General features: G+C 40.9%; 1 long non-coding RNA gene and 1 pseudogene across 2 annotated transcripts in view; one reads left to right on the top strand and one right to left on the bottom strand.

The window, feature by feature from the left end:
- Positions 1 to 23942, top strand: part of LOC306652825 (cyclin-dependent kinase 17-like) — a 781406-nt pseudogene that overhangs the window by 722902 nt on the left and 34562 nt on the right. The window lies entirely within an intron of this gene.
- Positions 8203 to 23942, bottom strand: part of LOC306652827 — a 186322-nt gene continuing 170582 nt past the window's right edge. The window contains exon 3 of the long non-coding RNA XR_013761555.1: positions 8203 to 8862. This is a non-coding gene — a long non-coding RNA (uncharacterized lncRNA). The remainder of the gene's footprint in view (positions 8863 to 23942) is intronic.

Raw genomic sequence — 23942 nt, forward strand, 5'->3', positions numbered from 1 at the left:
AGAGGAAGGTGTTTCTCCTGGGAAACGCTAGTTTCCTTCAATGAGATAATGCCTCATCGACTTAGCCAGATGATGGCAGGAAATATAAACAGGCAAAGGCAAGTGGTGATTGCATTTGAGGTCTGGGTTCCCAGGACCCATATTTGGTGGCAGAAAGGAAACATTCTTTATCCAATTTCAATCTTCCTCTCGGTATGTTTGTAGCTTCCACTCTCAAGATATTTACAGTGAGAAAAGGGCTGAAATTCATATCCCCGATCAGTTGCATTTAGTTATACTCAGGACAATGCCTCACTTGGTTCACAGTGCTCCTGTGACATGAGAGCAAAAAATGGGAGAGCTTCTCTGTCCAGGTGGAAGGGGTAGGCATCAGGGATTTTGCCTGTGACTGGCAAGGGGATTCCAGGCCCTGGTTGGAGAGAAGTTGGTTTCTCTCCCCAGAGGGTTGGTTTGGAGGCTTGAGCAACATGGAGTTTGAGGAGTGGCTCCCATGCACTGGTGTCCTTACTGCAGATTCTGCCTGAGGTCACAGAGGAAAGGCCTCACAGCACCATGGAATCATGCTTCCCATGGAAACCACAGAATATTCTGCTACTGGCCTCTTCAGACAAAGATTGAAAACAAGCATCAGCTCAGAAGTGATGGTCAGAGGAAAGAAAGACAGGAGCGAGTGTCAGGGAACAGAGGTTTTTGAAAATGTGATTCTAAGCTCTTCAGACAGGAGATCACAGTCTCGTGGTCCCTAGATCTCTCCAGGACAGGCAGGACAAGGAATTCCTCTGAAGCCTGACAACTCGCACTAAACTTCAGGTCCGCTAGGTGTCACTGCACTTGTGTGGCCACACAGGATATCATGACAGCAGGCAGTTATCCCCCACCAGTTCCAGTGGGCCTGTTTTGGTGGAGGTGTGCTTGGGGACACATGGATCAATAAGCTGTGTACTGGCTCCAGCGCTATTTCCCTCCGAAATCTCCCCTCCTGGACTGGGCACACATGGAATATCCTATTCAGGAAACTAGCCTAGGGCCCTAGCAACCACACTGAATGATGGCTTATGAGAGCTCATGGCAGTGGAGCATGCAGTGAGCATGGTGGGTCAAGTGATCTTTGAATTGGGACACTTCACACACAATCTTGCAGTTTGCTTCTTTTTTCCTAGAAAGTTTAGCCAGCTACAGCTGGAACCTTGGAGTGGGTCTTCTATGTGAAGGTGGATGCATCTTCTGAAGGCTTAGGTGGTGTTGTGAGTCATTAACTCAGGATGTCTGATGGAGGATAGTATGATGCTGACATGTCAGGAGAGATATTCTGTGCTCACTACACCTACAAGGCCACACCTCCTTGGCTGTAGCCTTACAATTAAGATGCACTCAGAAATTTACCTACTGAGAAATTTCAGGGCCACTTCATCTCACCACGAGATGCAGAAATGAGTGGCCTATCTGTGTTCACACATGTGTTCTTTGTGTTGACCAGACTAATATCAGCCTGGCCCAATGTCTTCTGGAAAATTTCCACCAGTACTTTAGCAACACTGAAAGAATGCTGACTAAAAGTCAGTGGATCATAGAAGAGCCTGCTGAATGCACGATGAACACAGCATCACATGGCATAAATCCATATTGGAACATGCACCATGCTGAAAGGGCTGTGATGAAAAGCTTCCAAGATGAGTATTCAAAGAGTGAGTGCAAGGAAATTGTGTTGGCACCAAAAGAACAAGGCTCTTGGTGCTGAAAACATACTTCAATAAAGAGACATTCTAAAACTATCAGTCATCATTGTCCTCCCTCAAATTGCACAACATGTCTTCAGGTTCAACATGCTCTACCACTACAGGAAGTAGTTCTTGCCAGTTCATTCTGTAAGTAACCATCAGTACAGACACTAATTCCCCTTGGAAGGACCTCAAAGCCCTTGTAAACTCGTGGCTCTGTCCTGTTGGTCTCAAGAGACAGCTGATTGTACATATGCTGGTGCATATCTTTTCTGGCACATGAACCATGAGAAAAGGCTTTCTTTAAAACACACCACATATACCCATAAACTATAATTAGAAAGAGTTGAATTTAGAATATGCAGCACTACACCCAGCTCTTGAAATAAAGACTGCACCACAACATCAAGAATATAAACAGAAACAGCTATGCTAAAAGGCAAAAGTGAAGAACCAAAACTGATTATCAAAAGAGGAGTGGTTCAAGAATATCTGAATGTGGGATCGGACTTAATGAGCAAGAAACTTTTACCACAGGATTTTGCAAATTTTCAAATGCTTTTCATTTTTTGACTTGCTTCGACCTACCGCCAACCTGCATCATGCCTATTGGCTCTGGTTTCCTTCTTTCGGTGTGAATTCTTGCAATGAATGGTTATTATTTTTCCTTTACCCCACAAAGAACAATCCAATATTTCCCAGATCCTTGGTAAACATGAGAACAACATTTGCTTTTCCCGCTTCTACAGTGCATCTATTGAGAACATCCATCAAAACTAACAAGAGTCTCTACACGTGTTTCCTTACTTTTGACACCAGAGCTCCAATTATAGTGGGAGAGTAGGTGGTAAATTCCCTTTCTCCTGAATGCTATCAGCATAAACTAACATGGGTTCAGCCCCAAATCCTACCATTTTTTTTCAAGTCATAAGCAAGGCAATACAAAGTAAAACTGACTAGGAAATCAGGGTCAGGGATGGATGTCTTTTAGCTTCACATGTTGGTTTTCCAATTGACCTTGTGGTTCACATGGTAAGTGCTCAGGTGTGGAAGTCCCCTTCACTGGAAGTCTGGGAGTGTGTCCAAAAAGCCTCAAAATTGACAAGGGCCAGTGAGATGTCAATTTTAATTTTGTGCTACTGCAACCTGAAGCACATTGCCAATGAGTAGAATTAGCTGGGAACAGATGGTGATATCATACTCATGAGTTGGTGGTAAAGTTTGAAGTGATGAGAATTGAAAGGTGTGAAGGAACATGTCCTCCTAAGAAATGCAGGTGACTGGGGATGCACTGCTGCCTTTGAGTGCAGCTCCTGGCTGAAAGGAGTCAATGGAAATTGCTTGAAGTTGAAACTGCTAGCTCTTAAAAAGGGTTGATTCCCTTGATTACCAGAGGAGAAAAAGAAAAAGGTTGAGAGGAGAGGACGTTGGCACCCTCTGAAGTGTCTTTTCTTGTTGCTATTTTTTCCCACTCTCTGGGGTTTTGAACCTTGGCCTTTCTGCCTACAAACCAGCATCTTTGGGATGGTCTATATTGTCAGCACAGGAAAAGCTCCTTTAAGGTACATCACTTGATCCAGTCAGGTTCTGTGTCTCTGAAGTTCTATGCAGAGAAGGAATCCTAGACAAAGCCAATCAATGACTAAGGAATTCTTAATTCTCCTTTTCACAACAATCTTGCAAATAACCTTTTTTACCTCTCAACACCTATGGCCTAGGGGTGTGTCCTGAGGGAAAGAATTATCCAGTCTTAACTTAAAGAAGATAACAGTTGTAGCTGATCCCTGAGCAGAAAATTATATCAGTGATCCATGGAGGACAGGGCAGGAGGATAGGCAGGACTATGTGGGTATTAGAGTATTCTCAGGTTGTTAGTATGAAAGGAGATTTTGGGGATCATTCACCATTGCATCCCCAGCCATTACATTCCCAATCTACTGACAACTTCCTTGATCTTTTTTTTTTTTTTTCTTACTTTTCCTTTGGCATTTTACTTTGGAAAATTCTACCAGCAGAGTGCAGTGCAAAATGCCCAAGTTGGTGTTAGTTCTGGATCTTGCCTATCATCTCAGGTAGGGGTGAGGTAGAGAAAGGTGTTTCTCCTGGGAAAGGCCAGTTTCCTTCAATGAGGGAATGCCTCATCAACTTAGCCATATGATGTCAGGAAATATAAACAGGCAAAGGCAAGTGGTGCTGGCACTCGAGGTCTGAGTTGCCAGGACCCATATTTACTGGCAGAAAGGAAACTTTCCTCATCCAATTTCAATCTTCCTCTTGGTATTGCAGCCAGAATTAAGGATAGATATTTAGTGTAGAAATAGCAGATTGGGTCAAATTGAGGAAATGAAGCCATGAAGCCATCTGCCTCTGGAAGTTGGAGACTGCCCCTGGAAGAATGGAATGTTAAGGAGCTCCAGAGCCCATTGATTTACATGCCTTTATCAAGGACTGAAAGCAGGGGGCTACTAATTATTGCCCCCTGGGCCCTTATCTTCCTGAATCACCTTGACCCTCCCTATTCCCATGGCTTTTCACTTAATTAAAAACCAGGCCTAGTCAGGTAGGTAGGAAGGAGAAATAAGGGTGTAGAGAACGAGAGAACAAAATAGATTTTAACCTGTAAAAGATGTAGGGTGTGCTCATTCCTGGGGACTTTAAAACTTCAGCCATGCCTCCCTTCTTCCCCCCCCCGGAAGAAGTCTGTATTATTACCTTTAAATAAAACCTGCTTAATATGCTTGCCTTGACGTGCTTCTCTAGTGTTCAATCTTCAACATTAGAAGGAGTAGAACTCGTCACCCTTAAACAGAGGTATCAGATTTGGAGGTCCCATGGAGATTTATGCCAAGGTAAGTGAGCTTCTCTTTCCATGTACCCCACATCTGTTCGAGGAGCATCTTTCTGTCTCTTTATTTTTGGAGGGCAAAATGGGCACCCATCAGCTGCATAAACACAGTTAGTGCGGGCACCATTCTTCAAGATTCGAGTGAGAGGTTCCCAGCCTAGGCAAGTTCCAATCACCTGCTCTGTTCAGAGCAGGCATGTTGGACTCTGCCAAAGCCATTTCCTACTTCTCTTTGCAGGCCCAGAGTGCAATTGCCACCAGTACACAGTGTCCCTAGTCCTGATCTGCCCAGGATGCGTGGAGGTAGAGGAAAGGTTGGAACAACTGCGGGGTTCCCTGGCCCAGGCTACTCTCAGGTGGACCCCAAAGTTTCCTTCTCCTGACTCCCCCTCCCGACCGCCCTGAGGGGTATCCAGGGTGATCAGTAATGAATGGCACTGAGGGAAACACCAATTACCTTTGCCTCCATATGGGCCATACAGTGCACAACACTTCCACACATCCACTCCCTCCTGGATGCTCTCCTTCCCTTGCCAGTCAGACATCAGGAATTCAAACTGTAGGATTAAGGCTTGTGATGATTAGTATGAAAATGTCAAGGTTCCCTTTGTTCACATAGTTAGCCTTCACTAGTCTAGATATCTAGAGTCGCCCCATTACTGTGTTTGTGCTTAAATGTGCTCGGTGTGTTCTCTTTAAGGTGCAAGAGGGAGGCATTTAAAAAAAAAAAAACCCTCCCTTGAGACACTCCAAGCAAAGGGCGTTATTATGCCTACCAACCAATAGATGTCCCCTCACCCTCTGGAGATTCCTTTAGTCTACAGGACAAAAAGGTAGGCAAAAATGCACATTTTTTTTTTTTACTTTTGTCATTGTTTTTTCATAATTAGGAGTTTATAGTGACAGGGAGGAAAGTAGTAATGCCCTTAAGTCTGAATCCTCCCAGTGTCTCTAGCACAAAGCAAACTAGGACCCTAGCACTTTGCCAAAGAAGGCCAGAAATAACTTTGGCAAAGACAGGTAGTGAGAGATGGGTTTTTCTGGACTGTAAGGAAGCTCAAAGTCTTGGAGACGTCCCTAATACTTCTAAGTCAGAAGGGAGCTTCTCTCTCAACAGTATTGCCAGGTTCACCACTAGCCTGCATACTGCTAAATTGCAAATGATCAAGAAAAGTTCCTTTCATATGTTACCATGCTTGACATCAATAATCTCTACCAGGAGAGGAGAAAGCCTTGAGGAATTTCCTACTAAGGGAGGAAAATCAAGGGGACCTCCCAACTTAAGACAGACAAAATAAAGTTAGGGAGGTTTTTGGAGGATCCTAATAAATATTGAGATGTTTCAAAACTTATGCCAGGTATTGGACTTCACCTGGAAAATTATGCTATTAACCATCTAGAGCACAGGCAGTTACCAGAAACCATCCTAACTGGGATTCAGAAACCATCCTAACTGGGATTCAAATAATGAGTAGGATGGCTTAAAAAATGATATGAGGCCTTCAGGAAAATCCTGCTATTTTTTTATGGAGAGACTCAGGAAGGCAATAAGAAAACACATCACCCTGAATCCTGAATCCATAAAGTGTCACCTACTTTTAAAGTATAAATTTATCATTCGGTCAGCCCCAAACATTTAGTGGAAACTATAAAAATTGGCACATGGCCCTGATGAATCCTCAGATGATTTTCTCCAGCTTGCATCTTCCATTTTTTAATAGAGATCATAAAGAGAGAAAAGGGAGCATAAAGACAAGAAAAAGGGCTTATTAAAGATCATTCAAACTGATAGAAACTTTTAATGCCTTGCAACCATGCAATTCAGCCATTTAGGAGTTAAAAAGCAAACTGCCTAGTCCAAAACCTTAGAATAATTTAATGAAGCAGTAATTTCCTCCACCCTGTAGTTCTTAATCCACACACTTTTATCTTGGATTCCAACTGCTGCTTGGTTTACTAAGTTAGACTCTGTTTATGCTAGACTCTGAATAGCAATTTCTGTTTGCCTTTGAGGAAGCAGATACTGCATCTGAACTAACCTAGAAAGTGTTGCCTCAGGACTTAGAGATGGCCCTCACCTGTTAGAACAAACCTTACCTAAGGATTTGACAAAATTCAGAGATAAAACATCTGTAATTGTTCTTCTGTATGTAATGATATCCTTTATGTACCTCCACCCAGGAGGAATATCAAAAGGCCATTACAGAGCTCCTAAACTTCTTAGCTGATAGGAATTATAAGATCTCAAAAATAAAGCTTAATTATGTCATCAAAAGATTCGATACTACAGGAAATAGCCACCATAGGACAATATTCTGCCCCAGGAATATCAAGAAGGGGCCTTACTTCAAGCTTCTGTCCTCAGCTTACCTATAAAGCAAGATTTAACCTGTTTGTCACTGAGAGGAAAATAAATCCTGGATAGGCAGCCATAGGCAGCTCAATAACCAATGGCATATCACAGTGAGGAACTTAGCAAAGTAGCTTCATTCTCAAAAGTAATGGAAAATAAGGTCTCATAATTTTCATTGACATCCAAGCCTGTCCTGATAGAAGTGGCTAAAATGCCCTAGGCACAAGGTTTCTGTTAAAACCTGTTAGATCCTTCCAGATCTCAGTCAAGGCTTACATTGAAATGTAAACAGAGGAAGTCTAAAGGCTCAGTAGGAGACCAGGCTCAAATCCAAGGGAAAAAAAAAGCAAACAGAGCCTTACCTAAACTCCAGCAAAAGTAAATTTTATGGTGCTTTACTAAAGTAATTAACAGCCGTATCATTTTTTCCAAGACTCTTTTTTTTTTAATTTTATATTCTTTTGAGCTCATGACTTTTTTGATCAGTTCTATTTTTTATTTAACTAGAACTTTTGAACATCTGTTACACTGCAATGGAGATTCACCTATAAAGTTACAAGGCCTTTGATTTTGTGTTATTTGTATGTCATGGTGTCTTATGTCATGTTTTGTCTGTATCAAAACTGAGCACTCCTAAAATTAAAATTTAAAAATGTATCCAGATACTCTTCATTCATGTCATTTAAAAAGGTTCAATTCAAATTGGGTAAACTAATAAAAGTAAAATGTCTTTGAAAATAATTCACAAGTCTCTAGGTGGTCAAGCTAATAATATATTGATGTTAAACAATGTCTAATATCAATTGTTTCTAGGACTTTTCTTCATCAGGAAAGAAATGGCAAATACTGTTCAGGACACTTGTCTGATATCTTGGTCTTTACAGAATAAGTGAATTAGAGTTAACATGTATGGGATTACTCAAATGTGTTTGTGGAGACATCTGATTAATTTACAAAGTTAAAATGATAATTGTTAAATAACATTGAGTAGTTTTAACTCTTTAAATTCCATGGGGTATCATACTTAAACATAATTGGTGTTTTCATAGGTTGGTAAACAAAAAGGCTTTAAAATTACTTTTAGTAATAGTCATTACTAAAAACAAAGTTACTAAGAGTTATGTCCTAACAGGTACAATACTATATACAAAGAGTTCCAAAAGTTTCAACTGTGTTTCCATTAAAGTACTATAAATAACAAAATAATTAATCTTATTAAAATACAGTAATTTATCTAAATTCAGAAATTTCATGAGTCATTTCAGAATATGAACAAAAAGGGGTCAACAGATAGGAAAGAGAAAATAAAAGGTTCTGGGTATGGAAATATATTTAGTGAAGAACAAAATCTTTCTGGGTAAGAAAGTGTTTATGTGATGAAATATATGAGGGTCTAAATAAGTGCTAAGAAAGTCTGTGTAATTAAAGGGCAAATTTCAACAAGTTTGCATGTAACTAAGTTGGTTGTATGTATGTGAGACATTTAAAGCTATTTAAGGTTTTCCCTAAGGTGAAATACTAATGTTCTAATATAAACCAAAGCTTAATCTATATGGTAAAATGACAAGGATTTCTTAACAACACTAATTTATGCTTAACTTTGTGTATGTTAAGTTTTATTCTTTAGAACAATTAATCTTAAAAAAAAATTGGGGTTTATACTATTATGGTTAAACAACTGTTAGAGTATTGTACTATGTTACAGAGTCTAAATTTTTCTTTAAAAACTAAATTTGGTAAGATAAAAGTGTCAAGGTAATTGTAAAATGGTCACTGTTTGTATATTAAATGTGTTCATATTTTCCAGGTATACAAGTTTTTAAAGCAGGGAATTTATCAAGCTGCTATTCTCCAGATTAAACTTGTCTGTAATGGTAATTTTAAACTTATAAAGAGTAAATTTTACTGGGGATTTATTTCTATCATTTAATGTTCAATTATCGGACCTGTTAACAATAGGGTATATGTAAAATTTGTTACCTTTTACACTGAGATAAATCATTTTAAATGTAAATGTATTTATAAAAGTTAGAGCCTGATTTGTTTAAATGTTAATTTTGTGAAACATGAAAACATTTTGCCACTTTGCCACACAAAAGGAAAGTTAAAAGCTCTCATGCTTTCTTTAATTCATGTTTTAGATATAATGTTAAATTGTGTTAACTAGTGTTCATATTGACTCAGGAATCAATATATGTAAACTTCTTAAAATGACATTTAGGAAAAAAGCAAAGATCAATATCAGAATTAGAACACTTAAGACTTGTAAAAAGCCATGCTTTACCTGAGATAAAGCTCTGCTTCCCACCTTACTGCATGTAGAATGGTTCCAAAATAAGCCAGACTCCAACTTCTTTGAAGTTATAGTCAAAAGATAGGTTTTTGTTGTAAAATTACTATGATTTCAAATAGGGGATATAATGTGGTTCTCAGTCAAAATTCAAGATAGCTACTTTATAAGCTGAATATATTTTTACTCTTGCTAATTTTATTTTGTAAAACTGTTACCTGTTAATGTTTTGAAGAAGTAGCTGCTTCAAGAACACACAACCTAGGTAACCTGTGATAATAATCAATCACCTATAGAACACATAGTGGTAACTTCCAAAACTAATACAGACATTAGTTAGATAAAAGGGTAAATAACTGTAAAGTTATAGACATTGAAGTTAAAGCCCAGTACTCTTACTTTATGACTGGTGAGACTGGCTTGCTGGATGATTAAGATCAAACTTAGAGATTGGAATTAAATATAGAGGCCAAGAAAAAACAACAGTATCTTGCCCTCAAAGTCAGCCTGAACCCAGGGAAAAAGAGGACTTCTCTAAGGAGGTTTGCAACTCTGGGTCACACAACCTCTTGATCAAGGAGATTGATGAGGCCCCTAGAGAAAAAGCCACTCAGTGCACCTGCTGCAGAGGAGGGTCATGGAAAAAGGGAGACACCCCTAATGCTTCCAATGGAAGCCACCTCATCAAGACCCTGCCTAACTAATGGCACTGTTGGAGCTAAGAAGCTGCTCTTAAGTTCTCTACATGTGACCCCTATGGGAAATAAGCTGACTCTTTAACAAGACAGGAACAGGTCAATTTGACCAGCTTGATCTTAGACACCCAGCAAAACAATTAAAACCAAAATATAGCCATTGTTGGGCATTTAAAAAATAATAGTTAAATGTAACTTAAGATGTACACTTGTATTAGTGTATGTACACTAGAATAAAGACTGGAAGCTACAAATGGAAAATTCTTAGGCAATTGTGCCTGATAACTATCAAGAGAAACTGCCAGAGTCAGAAAATTTTAGTCAATCTACACAGGTAGACTTGCTAGTATGATTTTCTAACCCTAAGTAACAGAAGTATAGAGATCTCTACTAAACACAGCTTATATCAATAAAAGGATACTTTACAAAAGTCAGATGAGCTTAAGTAGCTTAACTGTATTTTCTGGAGACATCAATGATATTAAGAGTTAAATGTTATGTTTACATTCCTGATAACCTGAACAATGTTAAAGTCCCCAAATAAAGGCCTTACTCTCTCCAGCCTTTGTTAGGCCTTATTATGGGAAAAATTTCTCAGTTCTTCCACCTCCTGGTGAGGGATTAAGGACTTCTGTCATCTTCATGATACTCATTGATATGTTCCACATTCTGCAACATTTACTTTGTACTAATATCATTTCAGTATTCATGTTTTTTTGTTCTTCTCTCATAGAAGCACCCACCCCCAGATGAATTTACAATCTGCTCTTCCCCAACCAGACTTGTACCTTGGACCCCTCAATTGACCTGAATTTTAAAAGTGAACTCCAAACCCCTTGCCCCTCACTGCCCCACTCCAGCTTTGGAGCAGCCATAACGATAACCGCCCCCTTTTCCTTACAGCAGTAAGGAGTTTCTAAAGCAAAAGAGGGGAATGAAGCCAGTATTAAGGACAGTGTAGAAATAGGGGACCAGGTCAAATTGAGGAAATGAAGCCATGAAGCCATCTGTCTCTGGAAGTTGATGACTGACCCTGGAAGAATGGTATGTCAAGAAACTCCAGAGACCATTGATTACCAAATTTACATGCCTTTATCAAGGACTGCAAGCATCGAGCTACTAATTAATGCCCCCTGGGCCCTTATATGCCTGAATCACCTTGGCCCTCCCCCCTGCCCATGGCTTTTCACTTAATGCAAAACCAGGCCTAGTCACATAGGCAGGAAGGAATAATAAGGGGGAGAGAACTGGAGAACAAAATATATTTTAACCTATAAAAGATGAGGGTACACTCAATTTTGGGGACTTTAAAACATCAGCCATGGCCCCCTTCTTCCTGCTGGGAGAAGTCTGTATTATTACCTTTAAATAAAACCTGCTTAATATGCTTGCCTTGGCGTGCTTCTCTAGTGTTCAAACTTCATCATGTGATTGAGCAAAACTCATCACTGGTAAACAGCAGTACCAGTATGTTTGTAGTTTTCACTCTCAAGATTTGTTACATTGAGAAAAGGGCTAAAATTCATACCCTAGAAATCTCAATGATTCAGTTGCATTCAGTTACACTGAGGACAATGCCTCACTTGGTTCACTGTGCTCCTGTGACATGAGAGCAAAAATGGGAGAGCTCCTCTACCTAGGTAGAAGGGGTAGGTATCTAGGATTTCAGGTGTGAATGACAAGGGGATTCCAGGCTCTGTTTGGAGAACAGTTGTTTTTTCTCCCCAGAGGGTTTGTTCTGAGGCTTGAGCAACATGGGGTTTGAGGAGTGGCTCACGTGACCTGTCGCCCTCACTGCAGATTCCTCCTGAGGTCACAGAGGAAAGGCCTCACAGCATCATGCCATCACGCTTCCCATGGGAAACAGAGTATCTTGTACTCCTGGCTTTTTCAGACCAAGATTGAAAAAAAGCATCAGCTCATAAGTGATGGTCAGAGGAAAGAAGAAGGGAGTGAGTGCCAGGGAACTGAGGTTTTCCAAAATGTAATTCTAAGCTCTTCAGACAGGAGATCACAGCTCCGTGGTCAGGGGATCCCTCCAGGACCAGGAAGGACAAGGAACTCCTCTGAAGCCTGACAACTCACACTAAACTTCAGGTCCGCTAGGTGTCACTGCACTTGTGTGACCACAGAGGGAATCATGATAGCAGGCAGTTATCCCCCACCAGTTCCAGTGGGCCCGTTTTGGTGGAAGTGTGCTTGGGGACACATGGATCAATAAGCTGAGTACTGGCTCCAGCGCTATTTCCTTCTTAACCCTCTCCTCCAGTACTGGGCACACCTGGAATATCCTATTCAGGAAACTAGCCTAGGGCCCTAGCAACCACACTGAATGATGGCTTATGAGAGCTCATGGCAGTGGAGCATGCAGTGAGCATTGTGGGTTAAGTGATCTTTGAATTGGGACACTTCACACACAATCTTGCAGTTTGCTTCTTTTTTCCTAGAAAGTTTAGCCAGCTACAGCTGGAACCTTGGAGTGGGTCTTCTATGTGAAGGTGGATGCATCTTCTGAAGGCTTAGGTGGTGTTGTGAGTCATTAACTCAGGATGTCTGATGGAGGATAGTATGATGCTGACATGTCAGGAGAGATATTCTGTGCTCACTACACCTACAAGGCCACACCTCCTTGGCTGTAGCCTTACAACTAAGATGCACTCAGAAATTTACCTACTGAGAAATTTCAGGGCCACCTCATCTCACCTCGAGATGCAGAAATGAGTGGCCTATCTGTGTTCCCATATGTGTTCCTTGTCTTGCCCAGATTAGTGCAAACCTGCCCAATGTTCTGTGTAACATTTCCACCAGTCCACTTAGCAACACCAGGAGGATGCTGACTACAAGTCAGTGGATCATAGAAGACCCTGATGATGGCACAAGGAACAAAGTGTCACGTAGAGTAACTGCAGATTGGAGCATGCACCATGCTGAAAGGGCTATGATGAAAAACTTCCAAGATGAATATTCAAAGAGGGAGAACTAGCACATTGTGTTGGCACTGAAAGCACAAGACTGTTGGTTCTGAAATCCTACTTCAATGAAGAGACATTCTAAAACTATTCAGCCATCATTGTCCACCCTCAAATTCCACGACATGTCTTCAGGTTCAACATACTCTACCAATACAGGAAGTAGTTCTTGCCAGTTCATTCTGTAAGCAACCATCAGTACAGACTCTAATTCCCCTTGCAAGGACCTCAAAAAACTTGTAAACTCCTGGCTCTCTCTTGTTACTGACAAGGGACAGCTGATTGTACATATGCTGGTTCATAGCTTTTCTGGCACAAGAACCATGAGAAAAGGCTTTCTTTAAAACACACCACGTATACCCATGAACTACAATTTAAATGACTTGAATTTGGAATCCAGCTCTTAAAATAATGACTGCACCACAACATCACAAATGTAAACAGAAAGAGCTCTGCTAAAAGGCTGAAGTGAAGACCCAAAACTAATTATCAAATCAGGAGTGGTTCAATAATATCTCAATGTATGATCAAACATACTGAGCAGAAAATTTGTACCACGGACATTTGCAAATTTTCAAATTCTTTTCATTTCTTACCATGCTTCAACCCACCACCAACCTGCAACATGCCTCATGGCTCTGGTTTCCTTCTTTCGGCATGAGTTCTTGGAATGAATAGTTTTCTTTTTTTTTTTTTTTTTTTCCCTTACACTACAAAGAACAATCCAATATTCCCAGATTCCTGGTAAACATGAGAACAACATATGCTTTTCCCGCTTCTACAGTTCATCTATTGAGGACATCCATCAAAATTAACAAGAGTCTCTACACGTGTTTCCTTCCTTTTGACACCAGAGCTCCAATCATAGTGGGAGAGTAGGTGGTAAATTCCCCCTTTCTCCTGAATGCTATCAGCATAAACTAACATGGATTAATCCCCAAATCCTACCATTTTTCAAGTCATTATCAAGTCATAAGCAAGGCAATACAAAATAAAATTGACTAGGAAATCAGGGCCAGGGACAGATGAGTTTTGTCTTCACATGTTGGTTACCCGATTGACCTTGTGGTTCACATGGTAAGTGCTAAGGTGTGGAAGTTCCCTTCACTGGAAGTCTGGGAGTGTGTTCAAAAAGCCTCAAAATTGGCAAGGGCCTGCGAGATGTCAATTTGAATTTTGTGCTACTGCAACCTGAAGCACATTGCCAATGAGGAGAGTTTGCTGGGAATAGATGGTGATAACATACTCATGAGTGGGTGGTAAAGTTTTAAGTGATGAGAATTGAAAGGTGTGAAGGAACATGTCCTCCTAAGAAATGCAGGTGACTGGGGATGCACTGCTGCCTTTGAGTGCAGCTCCTGGCTGAAAAGAGTCAATGGAAATTGCTGGCAGGTGAAACTGGTAGTTCCTGAAAAGTGTTGTTACTGTTAAATACCAGAGTAGAAAAATAAAAAGGTTGAGAGGAGAGGATGCTTGCATTCTCTGAAGAGTCTTTTCTTGTTGCTATTTTTCCCACTCCCTGGGGATTTGAACCCAGACCTTTCTGCTTGCAAAGCCAGCCCTTTCGGGATGGTCTATATTGTCAGCACAGGAAAAGGGCCTTTAAGGCACATGATTTGATCCAGTCAGGTTCTATGTCTCTGAAGTTCTATGCAGAGAAGGAACCCTAAGCAAAGCCAATCAATGAATAATGAATTCTTAATTCTCCTTTTCACAACAATCTTGCAAATAACCTTTTTTACATCTCAACACCCACAGTCTAGGGGTGTGTCCTGAGGGAAAGAATTATCCAGTCTTTATTTAAAGAAGATAACAGTTGTAGCTGATCCCTGAGCAGAAAATTATACCAGTGATCCATGGAGGACAGGGCAGGAGGATAGGCAGGACTCTGGATATTAGAGTATGCTCAGGTTGTTAGTCTGAAAGGAGATTTTGGGGATCATTCACCATTGCCTTCCCAACCATTACATTCGCAATCTACTGACAACCTCCTTGATCTTTTTTTTTTTTCTTTACTTTTCCTTTTGGCATTTTACTTTGGAAACTTCTACCCAGCAGAATGTAGTGAAAAATGTACAAGCCAGTGCTGTTTCTGGATCTTGCCTATTATTTCAGGTATGGGAGAGGTAGAGGAAGGTGTTTCCCCTGGGAAAGGCCAGTTTCCTTCAATGAGGAAATGCCTCATCAACTTAGCCGATATCAGGAAATATAAACAGGAAAAGGCAAGTGGTGATGGCACTCGAATCCTGGGTTTCTATAGGGAACATTCCTCAAGATTATCTGACAGCTGTTACTGACACCATGGTCTAAGTAAGCCAAACAGTCTGAACAGAGAAACTGAGGGTAATGGTAAAAACTCACCATGGAATGGAAATCTTTGTAGCTTTTGAGGCTGAGTTTGAACTGAGGGTATGCCTCATTCTAATATTCAACACAGAAATCTGTGTTGTGAGATCATCCGCACTGCCTTGCCTCATGCTGTGTGCTGGAGCTTGCCATTCCCCAAGTCCTTTGTCTCAGACCTATTGCTGGGTAGAATTGCTTAGGCATACTTGGTGTGTTTACACTACCTGGAACCTCAACAGATAATTCACCTATAGGCTGACACTGTTATATTTTAACAAGCATGTTAACGTGATTGGATTGTGCGTCTATATATGTCCTGTGCAAACCTAAATAATATTAGATCCATGTATTCAGAGCTCAATATCCAATGCCTGGGTAAGCATGCTGGGAAGGGTAAGCATCATAAGTCCTCAACCTCAGCAAACCTGTCTCTGAACATCTACAGGTTCCCAGAACCCATATTTGCTGGCAGAAAGGAAACATTCCTTATCTAATTTCAATCTTCCTCTTGGTATGTTTTTAACTTTCACTCTCATGACTTGTTAAAATGAGAAAAGGAATGAAATTCATAACCCTGATCTCTCAATGATTCAGTTGCATTCAGTTACACTCAGGACAACACCTCACTTGGTTACCAGTGCTCCTGTGACCTGAGAACAAAAATATGGGAGAGCTCCTCTTTCCAGGTGGAAGGGGCAGGCATCGGGGATTTGGGGTGTGAATGGCTAGGGGATTCCAGGCTCCAGTTGAAGAACAGTTGTTTTCTCTCCCCAGAGCACTTTTGGAGAATTTTGCAACATGGAGTTTGAGGAGTGGCTCCCATGCACTGGTGCCTGCACTGCAGATTCTTCCCAAGATCATAGAGGAAAGGCCTGAAAACATCATGGCATTACGCTTCTCATGGAAACCAGAGAAGCTTATGCTACTGGCTGCTTCAGACCAAGATTGAAAACAAGCACCAGCTCAGTTGTGATGGCCAGAGGAAATAAGACGGGACCAAGTGCCAGGGCACTGAGATTTTCCAAAATGTAATTCTAACCTCTTCTGCAAGAACACAGCCCCAAGGTCAGTAGATCCCTCCAGGACCAGAAAGGACAAGGAACTCCTCTGAATCCTGACAGCTCACACTAATCTTTAGGTCCTCTATGCATCGCTGCACTTGTTTTGCCACACTGGGCATCATGACAGCAGGCAGTTATGCCCCACCATTCCAGTAGGCCTGTTTGGTTGAGGCATGCTTGGGGACACGTGGGTCACCAAGCTGAGCACTGGCTCCAGCACTATTTCAATCCTAACCCTCTCCTCCAGGACTGGGAACAACCAGAATATCTTAGTCATAAAACTAGCCTAGGCCCCTAGCAACCACACTGAATGATGGCTTGTGAGAGTACATGGCAGTGGAGCATACAGTGAGCATGGTGGGTTAAGTGACCTTTGAATCGGGAAACTTCACACCCAATCTTGCAGGTCGCTCCTTTTTTCCTAGAAAGTTCAGCCACGTGATAGCTGGATCATGGGAAGTGGGTCTTCTAGGTGAAGGTGGATGCATCTCCTGAAATCTTAAGTGGTGTCATGGGAGTCATTCACTCAGGATGTCAAAAGGATGATAGGTTGGTGTTGACATGCCAGGAGAGATATTCTGTGCTCACTACACCTACGAGGCCACACCTACTTGGCTGTGGCCTTACAACTAAGATGCCCTCAGTAATTTACCTGCTGAGAAATTTTAGGGCCACCTCAACTCAAATCAAGATGCAGAAATGACTGGTCTATCTGTGCTCACACATGTGTTCTTTGTCTTGACCAGACTAATGCCAGCCTGGTACAAGGTCCTATGGAAAATTTCCACCTTTCCTCTTCGCAGTCAGGGAGGATACAGACTACAAGTCAGTGGATCATAGAAGAGTCTGCTGATGGCACCAGAAACACAGCATCACGTGGCATAACTCCACATTGGAACATGCACCGTGCTGAAAGGGCTATGATGAGAAGCTTCCAAGGGGAATATTGAAAGAGGGAGAGCAAGGATATTGTGTTGGGACCAAAAGCACAAGGCTGTTGGTGCTGAAAGCCTACTTCAATAAAGAGACATTCTAAAACTATTCAGCCATCATCATCCACTCTCAAATTCTACAACATGTCTTTAGGTTCAACATAGTCTACAAATACAGGAAGTAGTTCTTGCCAGTTTATTCTGTAAGCAACCATAATTACAGACCCTAATTCCCCTTGCTAGTACCTCCAAGCCCTTGCAAACTCGTGGTTCTGCCTTGTTGCTCTCAAGGGACAGCTGATTATACCTATGCTGATTCATAGCTTTTCTGGCACAAGAACCAAAAGAAAAGGCTTTCTTTAAAACATACCATGTATTCCCATGAACTACAATTTAAATGAGTTGAATTTGGAATATGCAGCACTAAACCCAGCTCTCAAAATAAAGATGGCACCACAACATCATGAATGTAAATACAAAGAGCTCTGCTAAAAGGCAAAAGTGAAGATCCAAAACTGAATATCAAAACAGTGGTTCAGAATATCCAAATGTGGGATCGGTCTTACTTAGCAGGGTCTTTTGCCACAGACATTTGCAAATTGTCAAATGCTTTTCATTTCTTCAATTGCTTCTACCCACCACCAATCTGCAACTTGCCTAATGTCTCTGGTTTACTTTTTTGGTGTGATTACTTGCAATGATTTTTTTTTTCTCCTTACTCTACAAATCACAATCTGAAAATTTGAAGATCCATGGTAAACGTGAGATCAACATATATTTTTCCCACATCTACAGTGCATGTATTGAGGACATCCATCAAAATTAACAAGAGTCTCCACAAGTTCTCTGTTCCTTTTGACACTGGAACTCCAGTAATACTGGGAGTTTAGGTAGTAAATTTTCCCTTTTATCCTAAATGCTATCAGCACTAACTAATATGGATTGAACCCCAAATCCTACCATTTTTCATCAAGTCATATTCAAGCCAATGCAAAATAAAGCTGACTAAAAATATCAGGGCCAAGGTTGGGTGTCTCTTGTCTTCACATGTTGGTATTCCAGTTGACCTGTTGTTCATATAGAAAGTGCTTAGGTGTGGAAGTCCCCTTCATTGGCAGTCTGGGATTTTGTCCAAAAATCCTCAAAGTTGGCAAGAACCAGTCGGTGTCTTTTTGAATTTTCTGCCACTGTAACCTGGTGCACACTGCCTACCAAGAGGAGTTGCTGGAAAAAAGACGGGCATAGCATACTCACGAGTGAGAAGTAACATCTGAACTAATGAGAGTTGAAGATTTGAAGGAACATGTACTCTTAAGCAATGCAGATTACTGGGGGTGCAGTGGTCTCTTCGAGGGCAGCTCCTGGCTGAAAGGAATCAATGGAAATTGTTTGCAGGTGAAACTTGTAGTTCTTGAACCATGTTGATTGCAATAAATAACAGGGTAGAAAAAAAAAGGGTTTGGGGATGGAAGGTTGGCTCTCTCAGAAGTGGTCTTTTTGTGTGTGTGTGTGTATGTGTTTTTCCCCAGGGTGCTGAGGATTTGAACCCCATTCTTTTCATTTGCAAAGCAAGCACCCTACCGAATGGGCTACATCATCAGCACAGGGATAGCTCCTTTAAGGTACTTGGTTTAATCCTCTCAGGTTCTGTGTCTATGAGGTTCTATGCAGAGAAGCAACCCTTGAAAAAGCCAATCAATGACTAAGGAAATCTTAATTTTCCTTTTCACAACAATCTTCCAAATAAACATTTTTGCATGTGAAGAACCACATGTGTGTCCTGAGGGAAAGAATTTTACCATTTTTACTGCAGAAGAAAACCATTTGTAGCTGATCTCTGAGCAGAAAATTATATCAGTTATCCATGGAGGACAGGGCACAAGGAGAGGCAGGATTTTGTGGGTATTAGAATATGCTCACATTGTTAGTATGAAAGGAGATTTGGGGGATCATTCACCATTGCATCCCCAGTCATTACATTCACAATCTACTGACACCTTCCTTAATTTCTTTTTCTTACTTTTCCTTTTGGCATTTTCCTTTGGAAAATTCTAACCAGCAGAGTGCTGTGCAAAATGCATAAGCCAGTGATGGTTATGGATCTTCTCTAACATCTCAGATATGGGTGAGGTAGAGGAAGATGTTCCTCTGGGAAAGGCCAGTTTCCTTTAATGTGGAAATGCCTCATCAACTTAGTGAGATGATGTCTGAAAATTTAAGCAAGCAAAGGCCAGGGGTGATGGTGCTTGGGGTCTCTGTTCCCAGGACCTGTATTTGATGGCAGAAAGGAAACATTCCTCATCCAATTTCAATCTTCCTCTCGGTATGTTTGTAGCTTTTATTCTCAAGATATGTTACAGTGAGGTATGGGCTGAAATTCATATCCTTGATCTCTCAATGATTCAGTTGCATTCAATTCCACTGAGGACAATGCCTTACTTGGTTACCAGTGCTTCTGTGACTTAACAGCACAAATGGGAGAGCTCCTGTAATCCAGGTGGAAGGGGCAGGCATCAGGCTAATTGGCTGTAAATGACTCAGGGATTCCAGGCTCCAGGTGGAGAATAGTTGGTTTCTCTCCCCAGAGGGTTTTTTCTGAGCCTTGAGCAACATGGAGTTTGAGGAGTGACTCTTGTGACCTGGAACCCACACCCCAGATTCTTCCTGAGGTCACAGAGGAAAGGCCTGACTGCACCATGATAAATAGATTCTCTTCTGCTCTGTAGAGAAAAATGGAGTCCTGTTTAAGAGTGCTTTCAAAAAGTGAAATCAGGGTAAGGAGGAAACAACTTGCATGAGAAACTTAGTGGTCTGGCAGTGCCCCTGTTCAAGGACAGATAAGCTCTCTGCTGGAGAACATTAAAAAAAAAAAAAAAAAACTTAAAGACATCTGGTTTCTGCTCTCAAGTCCTGGCTCCTGGCCAGATCCAGGTCTGGAGACCAAATGTACTGGTGGGTCTGAGCCCAGTGGCTCCAGACTATAACTTTGTATGTTTACTCCAGTATATTTAAGAGAGATAAGAACTCAAAGGTGACAGGACTGCTTTCTTTGGTTATGTATGCAGCAATTTGCCTGTGATGTTTTTCCAGTTTTGAGTTGGTATGCTACCTGGGATGCTTCTCCTTTTGTATATACTTTATGTCTTAATAAATACTATCTTTTCCTATACATCTTGTGATGGTACATTCTGCAGATTGGCCCATATAAATTATAAATCTATGCACAGCAATGGGAAATTCTTTTCTAGACAAATTGGCATAGTCGGGAGGAGATCCAAGATGACGGACTAGATGGAGGCTGCGTTCCTTACCGCTCCGCAATGCTGGATTCAAGCAGAGGATATCTGTTTCTCCGTGAGAGAGTTTTGCTGCTTATCGATCCACTGCTCTTTACCCCATTTGTCTGCTGTGATCACCTGCAGTCTGCTAGCATATCGACGCCTTTCTTGTGAGCAGATTGCTCACTGTCAGGTATCTATCATCCGCCGTTTGCCTGCCTCTTTCCTGTCCATCCACTGCCTTACACCTATCCATCACCCAATGCTTGAGGTTCACCTCCCGATCATCCGACAGCTGCCAGCTGACTGACTGCAGACCGCCAGTGGAGAACTAGCTGCCTGCTGCTGCCTGGAAGTTCACTGTTACATTACCTGCAGGTTTGATTACATGTGGCTGCCGCCATTTTGAGAAAACAGTCAGGCCCTGTAGGACCCCTGGCTGTACTGACTGAGTCCCATCTCCAGGATCCCTCAGCCTGACCAAACACTCCCTGCCTCTGGGGCCCTCACATCCACTGACTGCTCGTTGCCGCCAGGACCCCCAGACCAACTGACAGTGCCCTATCACCAGGAACCCAGACCAAATGATTGCACCTGGCTTCCTGGATCCCACAACCACACCAAACACACCCAACCTCCAGGACCCCTGCCGGACCAACTGCATCCTGTCTCCAGGACGTCCAGCTGACCATGTCCACCCCTGAGCTGCAGCTCCCCATTTGCCAACATATTTGGAAGCCAGAGAAGCCACCTTGGATAATCCTGGAAACCGCAGCTCTGACCTACGAGTGGGGCAAATACCATCCTGAGACACCAGCTGGAGGCTTGAAGCTCATTGTCAGGTCCCTCTCATACATCAGGCTACTGAACACTGGGAGATTTCATTAGTATATGACTGTTATACAGTAGATTTTCATTTTTTCTCCTTTTTAAAAAAATATTTAAGCTTTTATTTCTTTACATTTCTTGCTTTCATTTCCTTCTGTTTACCTGTTCCCTCAAAGTCACTTTCTCCCTTATTTACATGCTAACATCAGATTTCTTTTGATTACACTCTCACACTTTCTATTTTCTAGAACTTCTGTGTATTCTTTTCTTATCCCATTAATAGCCAAATTCTTCATCTCTCTGCATCCTCCTTGTCCTCCATCAGAAACTGCAGACCTTATTGCAAACCTGTCTGTTTTACAGAAGATAACATTTGACCTCATTTTGTTTATTATGGCAATTTTGTTATTGTCACCATAGGAGCTATTTGGTCTAGGATTGCATAGTGTCTGATTTGAGAACTGCTAATAATGATCTCCCTTTAAAGAAAGGGTTTTAGAAACCTATAGGGACACTATAAGCCTATAGGGGGAAATCCACAATACCCCAGATCTGCAGCACTAGAGGGGAAGATACATGAACAACATGAAAAAACAAGGGAAGAAAATGATCCAACAAATCTAGATTTTATAGTAATAGAATCCAATGACAGTATGTTAGAAGAAATGTCAGAAAAGGACTTCAGATTATACATGATTAAGATGATTTGTGAAGCAAAGGATGAGATAAGAGAGCAAAGGTAGTCAATGAATGATAACACCAATAAGCTGAAAGAGTACCTGCAGGAAGCAAAATATCATTTCAACAAAGAGATAGAGATTCTCAAAAAAAAAGAAAAATGGATATCCTTTAAATGAAGGAGACAATAAACCAAATAAAAAACTCAATGGAAAGCATCACCAACAGACTAGACCACTTGGAAGACAGAACCTCAGACAATGAAGACAAAATATTTAATCTTGAAAATAAAGTCACCCAAACAGAGAAGACGGTAAGAAATCATGAACAGAATCTCCAAGAAATATGGGACATCATGAAAAGACCAAATTTAAGAATTATTGGGATTGAGGAAGGCACAGAGATACAAACCAAAGGAATGAACAAACTATTCAATGAAATAATATCAGAAAATTTCCCAAACCTGAAGAATGAAATGGAAAATCAAATACAAGAGGCTTACAGTACAACAAATGCACAGAATCACAACAGATCCACACCAAGGCACAAAATAATAAAAATGCCTAACATTCAAAATAAAGATAGGATTTTGAAGGCTGCAAGAGAAAAGCATCAGATTTCATGTAGGGGGAGATCAATACAGATAGCAGCAGACTTCTCAACCCAGAATCTAAAAGCTAGAAGGGCCTGGACCAACATAGTTCAAGCTCTGAAAGAACATGGTTGTCAACCAAGAATCCTATAACCAGCAAAACTAACCTTCAGATTTGAAGATGAAATAAAATTCTTCCATGATAAACAAAAGTTAAAAGAATTCACAAATAGAAGCCTACACTACTGAATGTTTTCAACAAAATATTCCATGAGGAGGAAATGAAAAACAACAATGGAGGTCAGCAAAAAGAGGAACTACCTTAGAGAAAAACCACTCAAAGGAGAAAGCAAGCCAACTTAAAAACCAAAAATAAGCCAAATGACTGGGAATACAAATCATATCTCAATAATAACCCTGAACATTAATGGCCTAAACTCATCAATCAAAAGACATAGACTGGCAGAATGGATTAAAAAGAAAGACCCAACCATATGCTGCCTGCAAGAGACTCATCTCAAAGAAAAGAACATCCACAGACTAAAGGTGAAAGGATGGAAAAAAACCTACTACGCACATGGACTCAGTAAAAAGGCAGGGATTTCCATCCTTATATCAGATAAAGTGGACTTCAAGCCAAAGTTAGTCAGAAGGGATAAAGAAGGACATTTCATACTGCTTAAGGGAACCATAAATCAGGAAGACATAACGATAGTAAATATTTATGCCCCAAACAATGGTGCATCTCTGTACATCAAACAAATCCTTCTCAATTTCAAGAGTCTTATAGACCACAACACAATAATTCTGGGCCATCTTAACACACCACTATCACTACTAGATAGATCTTCCAAACAAAATCCAATGAAAGAAACTATAGAACTCAATAACTCAATCAATAACCTAGACTTAATAGACATATATAGAATATTCCATCCATCAACGAGCGGATTCACTTTCTTCTCAGCAGAATATGGAACCTTCTCGAAAATAGACCATATGTTATGCCACAAAGCAGCCCTTAGGAAATGCAAAAAAATAGAGATACTGCCTTGTGTTCTATCGATCATGATGGACTCAGAGTAGAAATCAATGACAAAGTAAAAAAAGGAAATTACTCCAACACTTGGAGACTAAATAATATGCTATTGAATGAAACATGGATAACAAAAAACATCAGGGAGAAGATTAAAAAATTCTTAGAGGTCAATGAGAATGATGATACAACGTATAAAATCTCTGGGACACTATGAATGCGAAACTAAGAGGAAAATTCATTTCATGGAGCACATTTCAGAAAAGAATGAAAAGTCAGCACTTAAATGACCTAATATTACAGCTCAAAGCCCTAGAGAAA

The sequence above is a fragment of the Sciurus vulgaris genome (genome assembly GCF_902686455.1).
Source record: "Sciurus vulgaris genome assembly, contig: HiC_scaffold_611_arrow_ctg1, whole genome shotgun sequence".
Taxonomy (NCBI): Eukaryota; Metazoa; Chordata; class Mammalia; order Rodentia; family Sciuridae; genus Sciurus; species Sciurus vulgaris.